Here is a 15,551-nt window from a genome sequence, read left to right on the forward strand (position 1 = left end):
AAGTTTTGATGGGAGGAAAAAATTGTTGGATTCTGACAAGGTCAAACTTGAGTACTTATAACAAAGAAAATATACATAAAAAATAATTATTTCTTTTTTCATTCACTAGCTATACATGTCATCTATAAAATATTTTCAAATCAGAACAAAAAAAGATGATTTGCACATACTTGTTTGATGGGAACTACATCCTATATTTTTTACAATTAAAAAAGGGACTTCAAAATAAAATAAAATGAATAAATTCTTAGTCAAAAAAATTATAAAAATTATAGGCATAAAATTCATGCAATTCTACACATTTCATCAGTTTACATCATCTTCATATTTTAAACACAAATGCCTTTTTTTTTTCCATTAATGTTGAACTGTCACATTCTGATATCAAGTTTCTTTATAAAAGGTGACACAGGTATGTGCTTTTACCCAGTGACTGTCATGAAAGAGATTCTATGAGTAGAATCTTGACAAAGGAGTGACACTAGCAACAATAGGTAGACACAACTGAAACAAATTGTGACTATCACAAGAGAGATTCTATGAGGAGAATTTTGAAAAAGTGTGACACTGGCAATAGTAGGCAAACATAGATGAAACAACTAGTGACTATTACGAAAGAGATTCTATGAGCAGAATCTTAACAAAGTGTGACACTAGTGATAGTATGAAAACACAGCTAAAACAACTATGACTGTCACAAAAGAGATTCTGTGAGGAGAATCTCAACAAAGCATGACACTAGCAATAGTAGGCAGACATAGTTGAAACAACTTGTGACTGTTAAGAAAGAGATTCTATGCTAAAAATCTCAACAAAGCATGACACTACTGATAGTAAGTAGACATAGTTGAGACAACTGGTGACTATCACAAAAGAGATTCTATAAGGAGAATCTCCACAAAGAATAAAACTGGCAATAGTAGGTAGATGCAGCTAAAAGAATTGGTGACTATCGTGAAAGAGATTCTATGAAGAGAATCTCAACAAAGAGTGACACTAGTGATAGTAGGAAGACATAGCTGAAATAGCTGCTGACTATCACAAAAGAGATTCTATGACAAGAATCTCAACAAAGTGTGACACTAGTGACAATAATTAGGCATAGCTTAAACAATTGGTGACTGTCATGAAAGAGATACTAAGACATTGGAGAGTAGTGCCCCCGAGATATTATAAGACTCAATCCATGGATACATGAGAAAAAAGCAATAAACTAAAGTAGGAAAGAAACTGTACAGGGAGCTAGAAGATGCACTGCAAGATGGAGCATTAGGAACAAGAGGTGCTTGTTTGCCAGGTTTTCACCTTCTTGGCAGAGCTTTCATTTTTATTTTTATTTTTTTCTACCATGCTACTTCTTTCCAAGTTTTCACCAATGGTACTTTCTTGTTTTTCAATTTTTTTGTATTTTTCTCTTTTTTCTCTTTTTTTGTTTTTTTTTTGAAAATTTTCAATCTTTTTTTGTATTACCAAGGTGCCTATTGCTAGGTTTTCACCAAGATAATGATTTTTTTCAGGACTTTTTGCAATTTTTAGATTTTCTTCAAGACATTTAGATATGTACAAGGAGCTTCTAAGATCAGATCAAGTGTAGAACCACTTTAGGTGGAGAGTGTTGATAGGCTCCTTGAGCACTTCTCCCTTAGCTATTGAAACCTGGTAAGCACCAGATCCATACATTGTAGTGATTATGTAAGGACCAAGCCAGTTTGGTTCAAACTTCCCTTTTTGGACCCACTATTGCTAATTCCTAGGATTTTCTCTCAAGATGAGATCATCTAGGTGGAAGTCACGTGGCTTAACTTTCCTATTGTAGCTTCTTGAAATTCACTACTGATAAGCTCACAGGTGATCACATGCCACTTGTCGATGCTCATCTAGTAAGACTAGCTCTTGAAGCCAAGCTATTTTGTAATCTTCATCAGTAATAAGGCCTTTCATAGAGATTCTTAAGGTAGGAATCTCGACCTCTATTGGAAGTACAGTATCCACCCCATAAACCAAAGCAAAGGGCATCATACCTATTGGAGTCCTAATGTTAGTCCTATATTCCCATAAAGCTAGATTAATCTGGAGATCCCAATCCCTCCTAGATTTGTTGACTGTGTGATGGAGGATCTTGAGAATCACCTTGTTGGATGACTCTACCTAACCATTACCCTGGGGGTAATAGATAGAAGACCAATATTGTGTGATTTTGAATCTTTTACATAGTTCCTTGAGGTCTTTGTTTTTGAACTATCCTCCATTGTCAATAATGATGGAGGATGGTACACCATACCTACATATGATGTAGTTTGTGATAAAGAGAGCTACAGTTTTGCCATTTTCTATTGTGAGGGGTACTGCCTCTACCCATTTCCTGAAGTAGTCTATAGTTGTAATATTGAACTTATGTCCATTAGAAGAAGATGGGTGAATCTGACCCACCAAGTCAAAGACCCATTGTTGAAATGGCCACATTGTGGTAGATGGAATGAGCTCCTTGGCTGGAGAGTGAATCCAATTCCCATGGAGCTGGCACTGCTTGTAGGACTTGGTGTACTTGATTGCCTCTTGCTCCATTTTAGGCCAATAGTAACCAGCTCTAATGAGTTTACGAGCTAGTGTCAAGCCATTTGAGTGGGATCACCAAATGTCCTCATGAACATCAATTAATGTGTGTTTGGACTCTTTAGGTTCTAAACACCTAAGGAGTGTTCCATCAAGACCTTTCCTAAACAAGTCATTAGCAATAATGACATATTGTGAAGCATTATGGATAAGGTAGCATTTTTCATTCCTAGTTAAACCATCCAAAATGGTTTGGTTATAGAGATAGGAGTAAATGCGATGGTAGTGAGATGAGTCTTGTCCTACAATAGAATAGATCATCCTAAAATTAGGGGTATCATAGGTTAGGTAGTGTAATGCTTCCATCAAGAACTCATGTCAGAGATCATTGTCAGGCACTTGTAGCAAGGAGGCTAAAGTAGCCATTGCATTAGCCACTTTGTTATTTTCTTGAGGAATTTTTTGGAAGGTGATGTGCACAAAATACTTCTTTAGGACATCAATCGTGCATTTGTAAGGGATCAATTTCTCATCCTTTTTTTGATACACATCATTAACCTAGTTGATTATGAGCTGGGAGTCCTCGAAGATATCTAATTGATCAACTCTCCATTCAACTACAATCTTCATGCCATTAATCAAAGCCTCATATTCAGCAATTTTGTTCATTCAAGGAAACAAAATCTTGTATGCTTCGGGTAATGAATATCTCTATGGCATTATGAAGAGTAATCTAGCTCCAGATCCTTTTTGTGTGAAGGACCCCTCAAAGAACGTCACCCACATTTGGTGTGTGAGTGTTAGAATTGACTCATCAAGGAAATCAATGTTCATTGGGAGAAGGCTTTACATAGGTGCATTTGCTAGTTGATCTGCAATTTCTTGTCCCTTGATACCTTTTCATTCAATATACTAAATTTTGAACTCACTAAGTATCATGACCCACTTAGAAAATCATCCTGTGAAAGCTACTTTACTGAGCAAGTACTTTGGTGGATCTATTTTAGCCACTAGCTATGTAGTGTGGGCAAGCATGCAGTGTCTCAACTTTTGGGAAGGAAAGACAATTGCCAAGCAAGCTTTGTCAATGATGTTGTAATTCTTCTCATAAGAGATTAGTGTGTGACTCAAATAATAAATAGCTCTCTCCTTGCTATCATTGTCCTCTTGAGCTAATAAGATTCCTACAGATGTTTCAATTGCTGAAATGTAAAAAATCAAAAGCTTCCCATAGATAGGAGGCATCAAGATCGGTGGATTAGCAAGATATTATTTTATCTATGTTAAGATTTTCTCACAATCCTCACTCCATTTGTATTTGACACCCTTGTGTAAAGGCTTTGTAAAAGGTTGTGATGTATTTGCCAACTATGAGATGACCCTATGAATATATTGGAGTCTTCCTTGTAGACCTCTCCTCTAGTTGATGCTATGAGGTGGAGGCATATCCATAATTGCTTGAACATTCTCTAGATCCACCTCAATTCCTTTTGCAAACACAATGTATCCTAGTAGCTTCCTTGATGTGACACCAAATGTGCATTTCTTAGGATTGAGCCTAAGATTGAACTTTTCCATGCAATCTAGGATGGGTCCCAAATCTTGCAGATGAGTATTGTGTTTAGCACTTTTGACCAAGGTATCATCCACATAGTCCTCCATGGTCTTATTCATAATATCATCAAAAATTGTAGTTACTACTCTCTGATAAATTGCATGAGCATATTTCAAACCGAATGGCATTACGTTCCAGCAAAAGGTTCCCCGTGCACATGTGAAAGAAATTTTCTCCTGGTCTTCTGGCACAATTTTTATTTGATTGTAACCAGAAAACCCATCCATTAGTGAGTACATCTCATAGCCCACCATCATGTCCACTATCATATCAATGTTGGGAAGTGGAAAATTGTCCTTAAGACATGTCAACCAAGCTGAGATCATGAAATTCAATGCAAAATTTGATATATTTATCATGCTTGGAGACTGGAACAATATTCGATATCCATTCAACATAATCAATTACACAGATGAAACCAACTTTTAGAATTTTCTCCAATTCTACTTTGATGAGCAATGCAACATGAGCATGCATTTTCCAAAATTTTTGTTTAACTAGTTTGATGCCCAGTTTAATGGACAAGTGATGCATGATAAGATTAGGATCTAGTCCTAGCATGTTAGAATATGTCCAAGAAAAATTTATCTTCTTCTCTCAGAAAAAGGCAATGAACTTTTCCTTTTCTTTAGGTGACAATGAGTATGCCAGATGTATCATATGAGGATGTTCTTCTATACCCAAGTTAATTGGCTATGTTGGCTCTATCAACACAGATGATCTCTCTTGAAAGTGAATTGGAAGTGTATCAAATATCTCATCCATGGGTGCCTCAAAGAGGTTTTCACCTTTGGATACATCTTTTGTTTTTACTTTTTTGGGTTCTGACACTACCACAATGTGGTTTTCACCATCAGGCCTTTTGTATTTTTTCTTTTTAATTTTATGACTAGGATATTTGATGTTAGCTTTAGTCATGTTGATGCTTTGTTCATTGGTGGAAGATATTATAGGTTTGATAGTGTTTAGGTAGTAGGAAAGAGCATAGTCACTCTGGAATGTGGGGACTTAACTAGATGCATTAGGGTTCTAGTCTATAAGCTCAAGATGTGTGAGTAAAAGAGTAGTGACAGGTTCGATTGCATTCATAGTATAGTCATTAAGTGCTTGGACCAAAAATTTGAGACCTATGTTGACTTTGTCTACCGGTGTGTTCAAATGCCTCTGAGTACTAACATCAACAATTAATGACTCTAGGACACTAGTTGGATCAGACCCATCCGACCTAGCCCTAGACATTTCACCCACTTCAATTTGGTTTTCATAGACATGAACTTTGTCAATGTCTTTATCAGTAGATTCTTCTCAAAGAGATTCAAACTCATATTCCTTAGAATTAGTACTACATGGCAAGAGACTATAGAACTCCCCAACACTGATAGGGACATACTCTCCTTCATCTTCTAGATTTTTACATAGGTACTCAATATGTAACACCTGACTAGAATTTCCTTGTCTTGAATGGGCATGGTGTGAATTAGTATTGTCCTCAGAAGAATCACTAGTACTATCCATAGTGCTGATATGTGGCACAAAGTCATTTTGCTCAGCAAAGAATTTAGCAAGATCATGAGGAATAGGATAAGGATAGGGATCCTCATCATTAGATTGTTCCTCTTGAGTATCAAACTTGGCTTTTGACTCGTTTCTAGTTGAACTCTTAGGTTTTGGTATGAATTTATTAGGTTCCAAATGGAAAGGAACCTTCTTAAATCCTAGACCAGTTGTATCATTGTTGCTTCAAGTTTTTTCCTTGATAGGATCAATTAGGAAGTTTTTATTGCACCCAATAGGGAAAGTTCCCTTGTAGCCAAAACGCTTCATGAGTCTAAGACCAAGCCGATACTTTTTAGGAGTGATTTCTCAAGCTTGTTCAGTTAAGTCTACTAGAGTCTCTTCTTTGTAAAGCCATGCAACAATGGCTCTATTTTCACTTTCATCCTGTAGTGGAACTATAGCCTTGACAAAAGTGACATTTGTTGGAAATATTCAAGATATGATAGGTTACTGAGAGGGGAGGAGTGAATCAATAACCTCAAAACATTAAACAATTCAGCATTTTAATCATTCATCATTCATTCATCTAATCTACTACATATATGAGAAATCAAACATCCATAACACATGTACACAATAATTTGGTGACCCAAAAATCTTCAAAATAAAAAGTAAAACTAGGGTGGGGATGATACCCACAAAAATTCGTTACTGTAGTATGAAGTTGGCCTGTTAAGGCTTACATTGACCACTTTTGGTGATCTGCCCTATTAGGAGCATAAAGGACTACTAGGTCCACCTTGTTAGAGGATTTACAAACATACACTAAAGTATGCACTCTGTTAGGAGATTTATACAAAGACTGTTAAGTCTACCCTGTTAAAGGATTTACAAAACTAATTCACCTGTTAGGATGAAATACTGGATCTACTTTACAAACTTGATTTTTTGGTTAGATCCTTGATGTATAGATCACCTCTTGTGACTAATAAATCTTTACTTCTCCTTGTAGACCTTGCTGAATATTTTTCTCTTCTATTGATTCACATTTACATTTCTCAAAACATTACATGTCTCTCTTGATACTCTTATCCACACACATATATATATCTTGCAAATGATATAATAGATTACATATATACCATTCCAATAATTACAATTGCAAGGTTGGCTAAAACACAAGTGAACAAAATATTACTGAGTCAGCCAAATAGTAAATAACTCAAGTTCACTGAAATGACTCGGTGACCTTCTGATACTCGATGTCCACTACATTACTCGGCATCATCATGCACTTGATAGAAGTGAAGGCTTGGTCCATACTAATCACCTGACATAGTTTTGAACTTAGTAACTATTGGAGACTCAATGGATATAGTATCACTCAGTAAAACTTGAATCCTTCATTTACCTTGCTTTCACTCCGTAAACATTGTGCTTGCATCACTCGATAGGCACTGTGCTTCCATCACTAGGTAGGCACTATACTTCCATCACTAGATAGACACTGTGCTTCCATCACTTGGTAGGCAGTGTACTTCCATCACTAGATAGACACTGTGCTTCCATCACTCGGTAGACACTGTGCTTCCATCACTCAGTAGACATTGTGAAGATTAGTGTAAACTGCTTCAGTGATGAATGTACAAGGTAACCATTGAATACTTGATATACATTTTAGACTGAGTGATGAGCTCGATAGATATACTGATATAGATAAGTGTTGTCACTAATGAAAATAATAACTTAATGCCAACACCATTATATTTGGTTTGAGGTGTCAACACAAACAACTTCTTTGCCACTGAGGGTCTCCCATAATGATGAGAAGACTCTAAAAGAGATGTTAATGACAACACTAGTTCAATATGATACTCTCCCATGCCAGTTTCTTTCAGTTTGAATGACTACTCAATTTGTTTCATCTTATTATCATGACAATCAATGGATTCCCAATTAGCAAGGACAAAAGTTTCAATAGCTTTGAGCATATTGCAAGTATAGCTAGTAGTGGTAGGATATAGTAACTTCAAAGCCTTGAAATGGGAATATGATGCATTGGTGAAATGTGGATGGCATAGTGTGCATCTCATTTATCCATGGTCATCCTAATAGAAATTTATAAGCCAAGGGAATTTTGAGCACCTGACAGGTGACATCCCTTTCTACAGGACTGACGTGAATGGGTAAGACAACAAGACCTAGAGACTTTTCTTCAACTTCATCATATGCTCTAATAGTGATCTTGCATTAAGGATCAATAGAGTCCTTAGAATAATTCAATTGTCTAAGCAAAGTAGCAGAGATAATATTTAAGCTAGCGCCATTATCGATGAGTACCCGATGAACACGTGTCTGATGTATCATAATCTCGATGTGTAGAGGTTGATTGTGTGGGTGACTCAGTGAGTTATCATCCTCCTCAGAGAAAGTCATAAGATAAGGTGAGGTCAAGTGACCTACCATGGATTGAAATTGCTCAAGATCAAGATCTTGAGGAACATTTGCCTTAGTGAGGGCTTTGTCCAGAACCTGCCTATGAGCAAGCAAGATTTCAAGTAGCTTGAAGATAGAGATTTGAGCATTAGTTCATTTTAGTTGATTGAGAACACTATAGCTAGTTGCTATTGAATTTTTCATGAGTTTTTCACCTGTACCAGATGGACCAGCAAGGGTTTTGTCTTTATGTTTTTCAAGATTTAAAGTAGAGGGTGTAAGGCCTTTGAGCACCAACTTGGCATGAGAGCAAGTAACAACATTAGTAGAGTGTGTGTTATCCATTGTGTTGGAAGTAGGGCCCCTCAAGAAAAATGGTGTCTTGGGTTTATCATTATCCTATTTGTTCTTAATGGTGATGACATTACAATATTTAGAATCCATAGGTTCAACCATGTTGATCACATTGTCATCATTGGAGTATGCATAGTTGACCTTGTTGTTGGGTTTTGATTTTGAAGTCTCTCCTTTTTCATAGGCTAGGAAAGGCTCTTTGAATGTCATGTGATCTGAGTTCTTCTTAAGTCCATCTACCACAAATTCACCAGCATCAATCATGTCCTAGAATTTATGGTGCAAGTTTATGTAGTTGCTAGTTTTGTGTCCCTTATTTTGGTGATACTCATAGAATGAGGTTTCATTCCACCATGGTAGGCATGGTTGCAGATCATAGGGATGAGGGTTGTCTAATGATGAAATAATCTTGTGTTGGAGCAATGTTTTGTAAACCACATCCAAAGGTTCACCCAAGGGTGTATACTCTCATTTAGGGTGTGTAGCCCATGAGTTTCTCAGTCTATTCCTAGATGTCTTGTTGTCAGGAGGAGGTTTCTCAATATTCTTGGCTACATTAAGACTATCTATGAGATTAAATGCTACCTTAGCAATCTTAGGAGTGACATTGTCAACAACCCCATCATGTACAATTTCTTAGTTCTTGTTGACATAGTTGGGTTTGTCCTTGTTAGAGGTGGAGCCTTGTTTTGTGTCCTTTTGAAAAGTAAGTTCACCCTTCTTAACCATGAATTCTTCTATGCGGATAACCTGTGTAACCATTTCTTCAAAGGTACGTGGACCTTGAAGTTGGACTCTACACCCAAAATCAAGTAGGAGGTTATGCATAAAGATGTCAAGTTTCTCAGTTTCTGGGATTTTGTGTGATTATTTAGTATAAAGTTGTCTCCACCTTCGAAGGAATGTGAGGAAAGGTTCCCCAATATTCTACTTAAGATTACATAAATCTAGGATGTTAACAGGGTGTTGAATGTTATGAGAATATTGCTGGAAAAACAAGTTGGAAATTTCATCAAATGTTTTGATACTGGAGGCAAGTGTGAAAACCACTCCATAGTCTGACTGCCTAGACTTCTTGGGAATAAATGCATGAGATACGTCTAATTATGCATAAATTCCATAAGCAAGGAATTGAGTTCTCACAAATGATCTTGGAGATTAGTAGTTCCAAAGTATTTATGATACTTATGTAACTCTACTCCTCTTGGAAAAGGAGGCATGTCTATGCTCTTGTCAAATGGAAATGGACAAAGAGCATCTAAGGTGTATGTTTTCGTGGGTTTGGCTTTCTCATCCATCATCTAAGCCAATTGGTCTCACATAATTTTTAGTTGTTTTTGGAGTTTGGAAGTCTTAGTTTCCTCTTCATGTGTGATGATAGTTTCCACATTGAAATGATGGGGTAGCTTAGCTCCCTCTTGGGCAAGTTTGAGAAAGTATTTTTCTTTCTCTTTGTTGAGCAGAATTTTCATGACCTTTTGAAATTTTTTGTCTTTATGATACTTTGATATATGCTTAGGAAGTATTTCCACCTCTTTTTGCTCCCTATCAATGTCTTGGTCTTTTTCTTTGTCATTCCTAGTTTGGTCTTGGTTTTTGCTATGTTCACCGTGTTCAGGTTCGTAATCAACCATTGTTGGAATGTGTTCAGTTTTAGTATGTTGTGATTGGAAAGGTCCTTTGAAAAAGAATTCAGATATGTTGTTTGGAGATGTGGGACCTTTTCTAGTTTCAAGATCCTCTTGATACAAGGGATTCCTAGTTTGTTGGAAGTTTATAGAGAACATTCTATGGACCCAAGATGATCTGATAGGTGAGGAGGATCATGAAGAATCCTCACTAGATGAACTAGAGATAGATCATGTATGGACTAAAGAGTGACCTCTATCATGATTAATACCCTTAGCTCTATCTCATTTAGGTCTTTGGGGATAAAATACTTTTCCACTTCTTGTTGCCATAGTCATAGACAAGGACAAAAAGCTAAATCTTAAAAAAGGACAACACTAGAACATAGTCTCAAAAACAAAGCAAGATAAGGGTATTGATACTAAGGTACGAGTCATCTAAGTAATGGCTAGAATAGCCAAAGATTATGACTATCGTGTCATAGAGTATGACAAGCACCAAAGACCAAAGATAAAGTGAACAAGAGACAAGACTAGTTTATGTGTAGGTCACAAGTATTAGCTAAGCAGGAAGCAACTATTTGACATTGTTCGTAGACAAAGAAGAGGTAAAATGTTCCAAATAATAGACCAAATTTAGAGCACAAGTAGATACTAAATTTTGAAGTGTTTTTTTTTTTGGACAAATTGTTGGTTGTTTTGACAGATTTTAGATAGGTAGTAAGACTATTTTCAAGTTTTGAACAACATTTTGGTTGTTTTGAACAAGATAATTGGTTTCTAGATAAACACTGGGAGCAAGCAATAGTTTCAAACAACCCAACCGAGGAAGAAGCAACTCAAAGGGGTGGGGGAATCTTGAAATTTATTTTGTTTGACAAGTTTGACAATGTTTAAAGACTCAATAACAAACATGTCATTATCCCTAAAATAAAAAATTGGTAGAGAAGGAAAAACTTTTGTCCCACAACTTATGTGCATGCACACACCTCACAAAACTATGTCACCCCCTAGAGGGCACCTATGTTTTTGGTATATTCAAAGGGCTCAATAACATATACGCTTAATGAACACCCTTGTGGTAGGGGTCAAGCATGTATACCACATTAAAACACCTAGTTGCATGCCTATGGTGAGTTCTATAGGAGAGATTCTTCCCCTTCCTTGCACAAAGATTATGCCTCCTTTTGGAGGTGAACCAGGTAGAAACTAACTAAGAGGTTTCTACTTGGCTTCCATTCATACTAATCCCTAGTGGCTTCTCAAGCAAAGTTGAGGCCAGCAGCCCACACCAACATCTATAAGTGCACACTCTTGACTAGCAAGACTGGGGTTGGTGCCGACCAGTGTAGTTTACAGAGCCTCTTCTTGATATGTGATATCATAATGAAGAAGAGGAATTTAATATGGATTTGGAGTCTTTCACTCAAAAAAGTTTCTTTATTATAGTGAGGTAGAATCTCCAGCGAAAGGAGTGTGCTCACTTGGGTCATTCTTGAAGGTTGGATCACTCTGGTAGGCCCTCTAAAGGATTGACTCAGACTGGTGGTTTGAATCTAAGGGGTAAAGTTTTTGATTTCCCTCAAGGAGAAGGAGCATGCTCCTCTACCTCATTTCCTCACCCAAACATACATGACATGTTAATCACCAAGTTAGCTTAATCGATCCCACCTTGTCCTATTCTAAGACTTTGATCCTCTAAAAGGAAATCATCATCTCTTCATTAATGGTTTTGTTTGGGAGAACCACTAACTTGCTTGCCTCCCTTGGATGTCATCTTTCAGAGGCTTCTGGGTTTCTGATTTACCCTTGGTCATGACCTCTAAGTGGTAAAGAGCACACTCCCCTATTCCCCTATCTTGCACCCTACGAAGTTCACAAGCCCTATTTATACTATGTGTGAAAAGTAGTAAAAGAAGACACAACATTTATGTGGGTTTGAAACAAATCTAACTCATGCATATCTTTGACAAGTGTCCTGCATTCACATAGTCAATATATATTCCAAGTATTTGGATAAAAGGTATCTTCATCAGGTGTCCTACAAACCACTTTTAAGCTATTGAAAACCATAAATTAGAAACAAAATGCTTCAGAAAACAACATTAGTCAAATGGAAGCTTAACTATGGAAAAATAAAATTTAACTTTTTTTGTTCTTTCTAATACCCATAAAACAACTTTAAAAAATCCAAAACCTATGAAAAAGTCAAAAGTCAAAATTATAGATTTTTTTTTTTTAAATTATAGAATTTTCAAAATGTCCTATAAACCACTGTTAAGCTATAGAAAAAAAAAGAAATCAAAAATAAAAATGCTTCAAAAAACACCGTTAGTCAAATGCATAATGATAAATTTGAATTCTAAATTCTAAATTCTGAATATTGTATTTGCATATGCTATTGCAAGATCACACATAGGCCTACGCAAGAAAATGAAATGCACCACGCAAGGAAATGCAAATTTATGCAATTTTTCGCATGAGAAAGTGCAATGAAGGAGGTGAAACCCTTAGTTACTTGCGTGAAAATGAGAGTTCTCGAAATGAGGATAGAAAATTTGATTTTTCCTACCCCACGATGGGTGCTAGAAATGTATATGCAAAATTGGGGGCCTTTGATCCTCACATACACTTCAACATGATCATTACTTATGAGATCATCCTGAAATAAACATTGTATTATTTATTCAAAAAGTTTAATAGAGTGACTTGTTGCCTTCTAACTAGAAGGATTGTGCCTTTACTCTCAAAACAAGAAGCAGGCAACCAAAACTCTAGAATGAAGGATTTTTGAATCTAAATGAAAGTGCAATTAATCTAGATGAGAGATGCAATTATTAATCTAAGAAATGAAGAAACATAGTATGCTAAATGAATGCATATTTAAAATGTAAACGATATTACAATGAAAGAAATAAAGCTATGCATATTTGAGCAAAGTGAGTAAGAATTTCAACATAAATTCAATGCAAATTCCCAAATTCATCTGCTATAATGAGTAATGGAGAGCTTCTTTTATAGAATCCAAGAGGTGATCGATGGTCAAGATTAACCGAAATGGATGGTCAAGATTGAAGAGGAGAGCCAGTCATAAAGGTAACTTCCTCATGAAAAGGGAGTTAACTAGTTGCCTTTGAGTGATAAAAGGAGTTAACTGAGTCCTTTTTGAGTGATAAAAGGAGCTGACTAACTTCCTTTTGAGTGATAAAAGGAGCTAACTAGTTCCTTTTTTCAGAGAATATATAATTTAATAAAATAGAATATGACCTCATAAATGGATAACTTTAACTAATTGAATAATTAAATTCAATAATTAAAAAGAGGAGATATCTTATTAAATTAAATGTATTTAATTCCTTTGTATATTAGCTAAAGAGGTAATTTTAATTTAATTAAAGTAGGAGACTTATAATTAAATTAAATTAAGTTGATAGATTTGTGTAGCTAATTTGAGTCGATATTTAGGAATTAAATAAATAATATGATTGATGCAAATTATGGTTTTCTGTATTTGACACCTAGGTCAAGTAGCAATTATTAGAATTAGAATTTCCTACTAAAATAGGACTTAGGAATAGTTGAATGAACCAAAGTTGGTTAACATGGAAATGTGCCAATTTTGGAGTATTACAGTGGGAAGTTGCTTGCATTATGAAAGTGCTTGACTATTAAGAAATGTGGGTAAGTGGGAGAGTGCCACGTGGTAGTGGGCCTAACTAGTGGTGACATGGTAGATGCAGGTTTAAGACCAATAATGGAGTGCCACATGGTGATGATGGGGTAGGTAATATGACATGGCAAATGATGTAGTGGTCTAAGGGCCAATCAAATATTGCCATGTGGCAGTTGGTCAAACCTAGTTTGACCCTAAAATTGAAGGAAGAGGGACAATCTAAAATATTTTTTAAATGTCAAATTTAAAAAATATTTTCTCAAACATCTCACATGCATCAATTTTAAATTCAAAAGGTTTTATTATAAAGTTTATACTTTAGAATATTTTAATTTTTTGCAAAATTGAGTTGCAGAACAAATCATTGTAATAGGGAGTTTTTGAGAGGTGAATATACGCATATCATATATCACTAGAATCAAGAGAAGAAAAACTTTTTGATTCTAAAGTTAGTTTTTGAACATGAAGTAGTCTATTCAAGCTACAGGAGGTTTTGTCCCAGATTCCTAATTTACAACTGTATTCTAGTGTCAAAGTTCAAAACTAATTTCTAGCATTGAAATGACCTAAATGTGGGTAAAAGATAGTGAAAATGTAGTTGGGGTTGAATTTGATCACTTTTAAGTTAGTTAAATGGGAATTTCACCAACATTTCATGAGGTTTTAAGAGTTTTTGGTTGTAGAACTATTTTCATCATTGGGCAAAGATATTTACAAGTTTGTTACAAGGCCATGATGAAAACTAAATAAGATCAAATGGGTAGCGAGATGAAAGAGGTTTTACAACTGCAAAGATGGAATTTTAAGAGGAAACATGTGATTCTAAGATAAGATGTGGAATTCAGCTTGGTCTATATCTTTCTTTCTTTCATCCATTGTACGGGTTCCATTTTTTTGGAGAAAAACCTACTCACTATTGTGATACCATTTTTTGTTCCAGTTTTGATGTATTCCCAATACTGTGACACCACATTCCTCAAAAATTTCTCTTGTATGAACAACAATATGGAAGATAATACATATAGTTCAAATCTATTAGGTTTTTTCTATGTTTTAAATTCATGGATATGAATGTATTATTTTAAGGAAATCAATACAAGGAACAACAAGTGTTGAGTTTCATGTTAAATCTTGTTTCCTTTCTCCATGAGTTGTAAAGTTTTATGATCTCTGAACAAAGAGCCTAGGTCATAGTTGTAGTCCCATAAGGCTATATGTTGTTTCATTGTTGGTTATAACTCAAGGAGTTATGTATATACTTTAGGGGATCAAAAGGGTTGCAAGTTTATTAAGAAGGATATCATGTAAGAATGAAATTTAGATTGAACATAGATGCTTATTTACAAGGTGAAGGGATAGATTAAATATCTAAAGATATGAATATGTCTCATGTATCCATATGTATGAGATTGATTCATGGAATTGTCCAATAGACAAGGCACTGATCATCTACAAGATCATTAGTTCTTACTGCTACATATTAAGGATTTTGTTGAATTCAACATTATTAATCAAATGCTTTCCCCCCTTTCATGTTGAAGAGCTAAAAAGACTACCCTCACTCATCTTATGAATTTCATAGATTTCTATTTAGCTATTGTAGATCTGTGTTAGTGCATGATTTATTAGGATATATAAGGGTTAGATCTGCTTTGATAGATTCAGGAGTATGTTTTTACACTAGTACCATATTGATTGAACTTAAGGTCCACCCACCTAGGTTTTGCAGAGCCTGAAGTAGAAGAAAGGTCTAGCCTTATAGTTGGCCCAGTGTTTGAAAAGATGTGTTAAGGAA

The sequence above is a fragment of the Cupressus sempervirens genome, chromosome 4 (genome assembly GCF_028749045.1).
Source record: "Cupressus sempervirens isolate cs-2001-9-10 chromosome 4, ASM2874904v1, whole genome shotgun sequence".
Classification (NCBI taxonomy): Eukaryota; Viridiplantae; Streptophyta; class Pinopsida; order Cupressales; family Cupressaceae; genus Cupressus; species Cupressus sempervirens.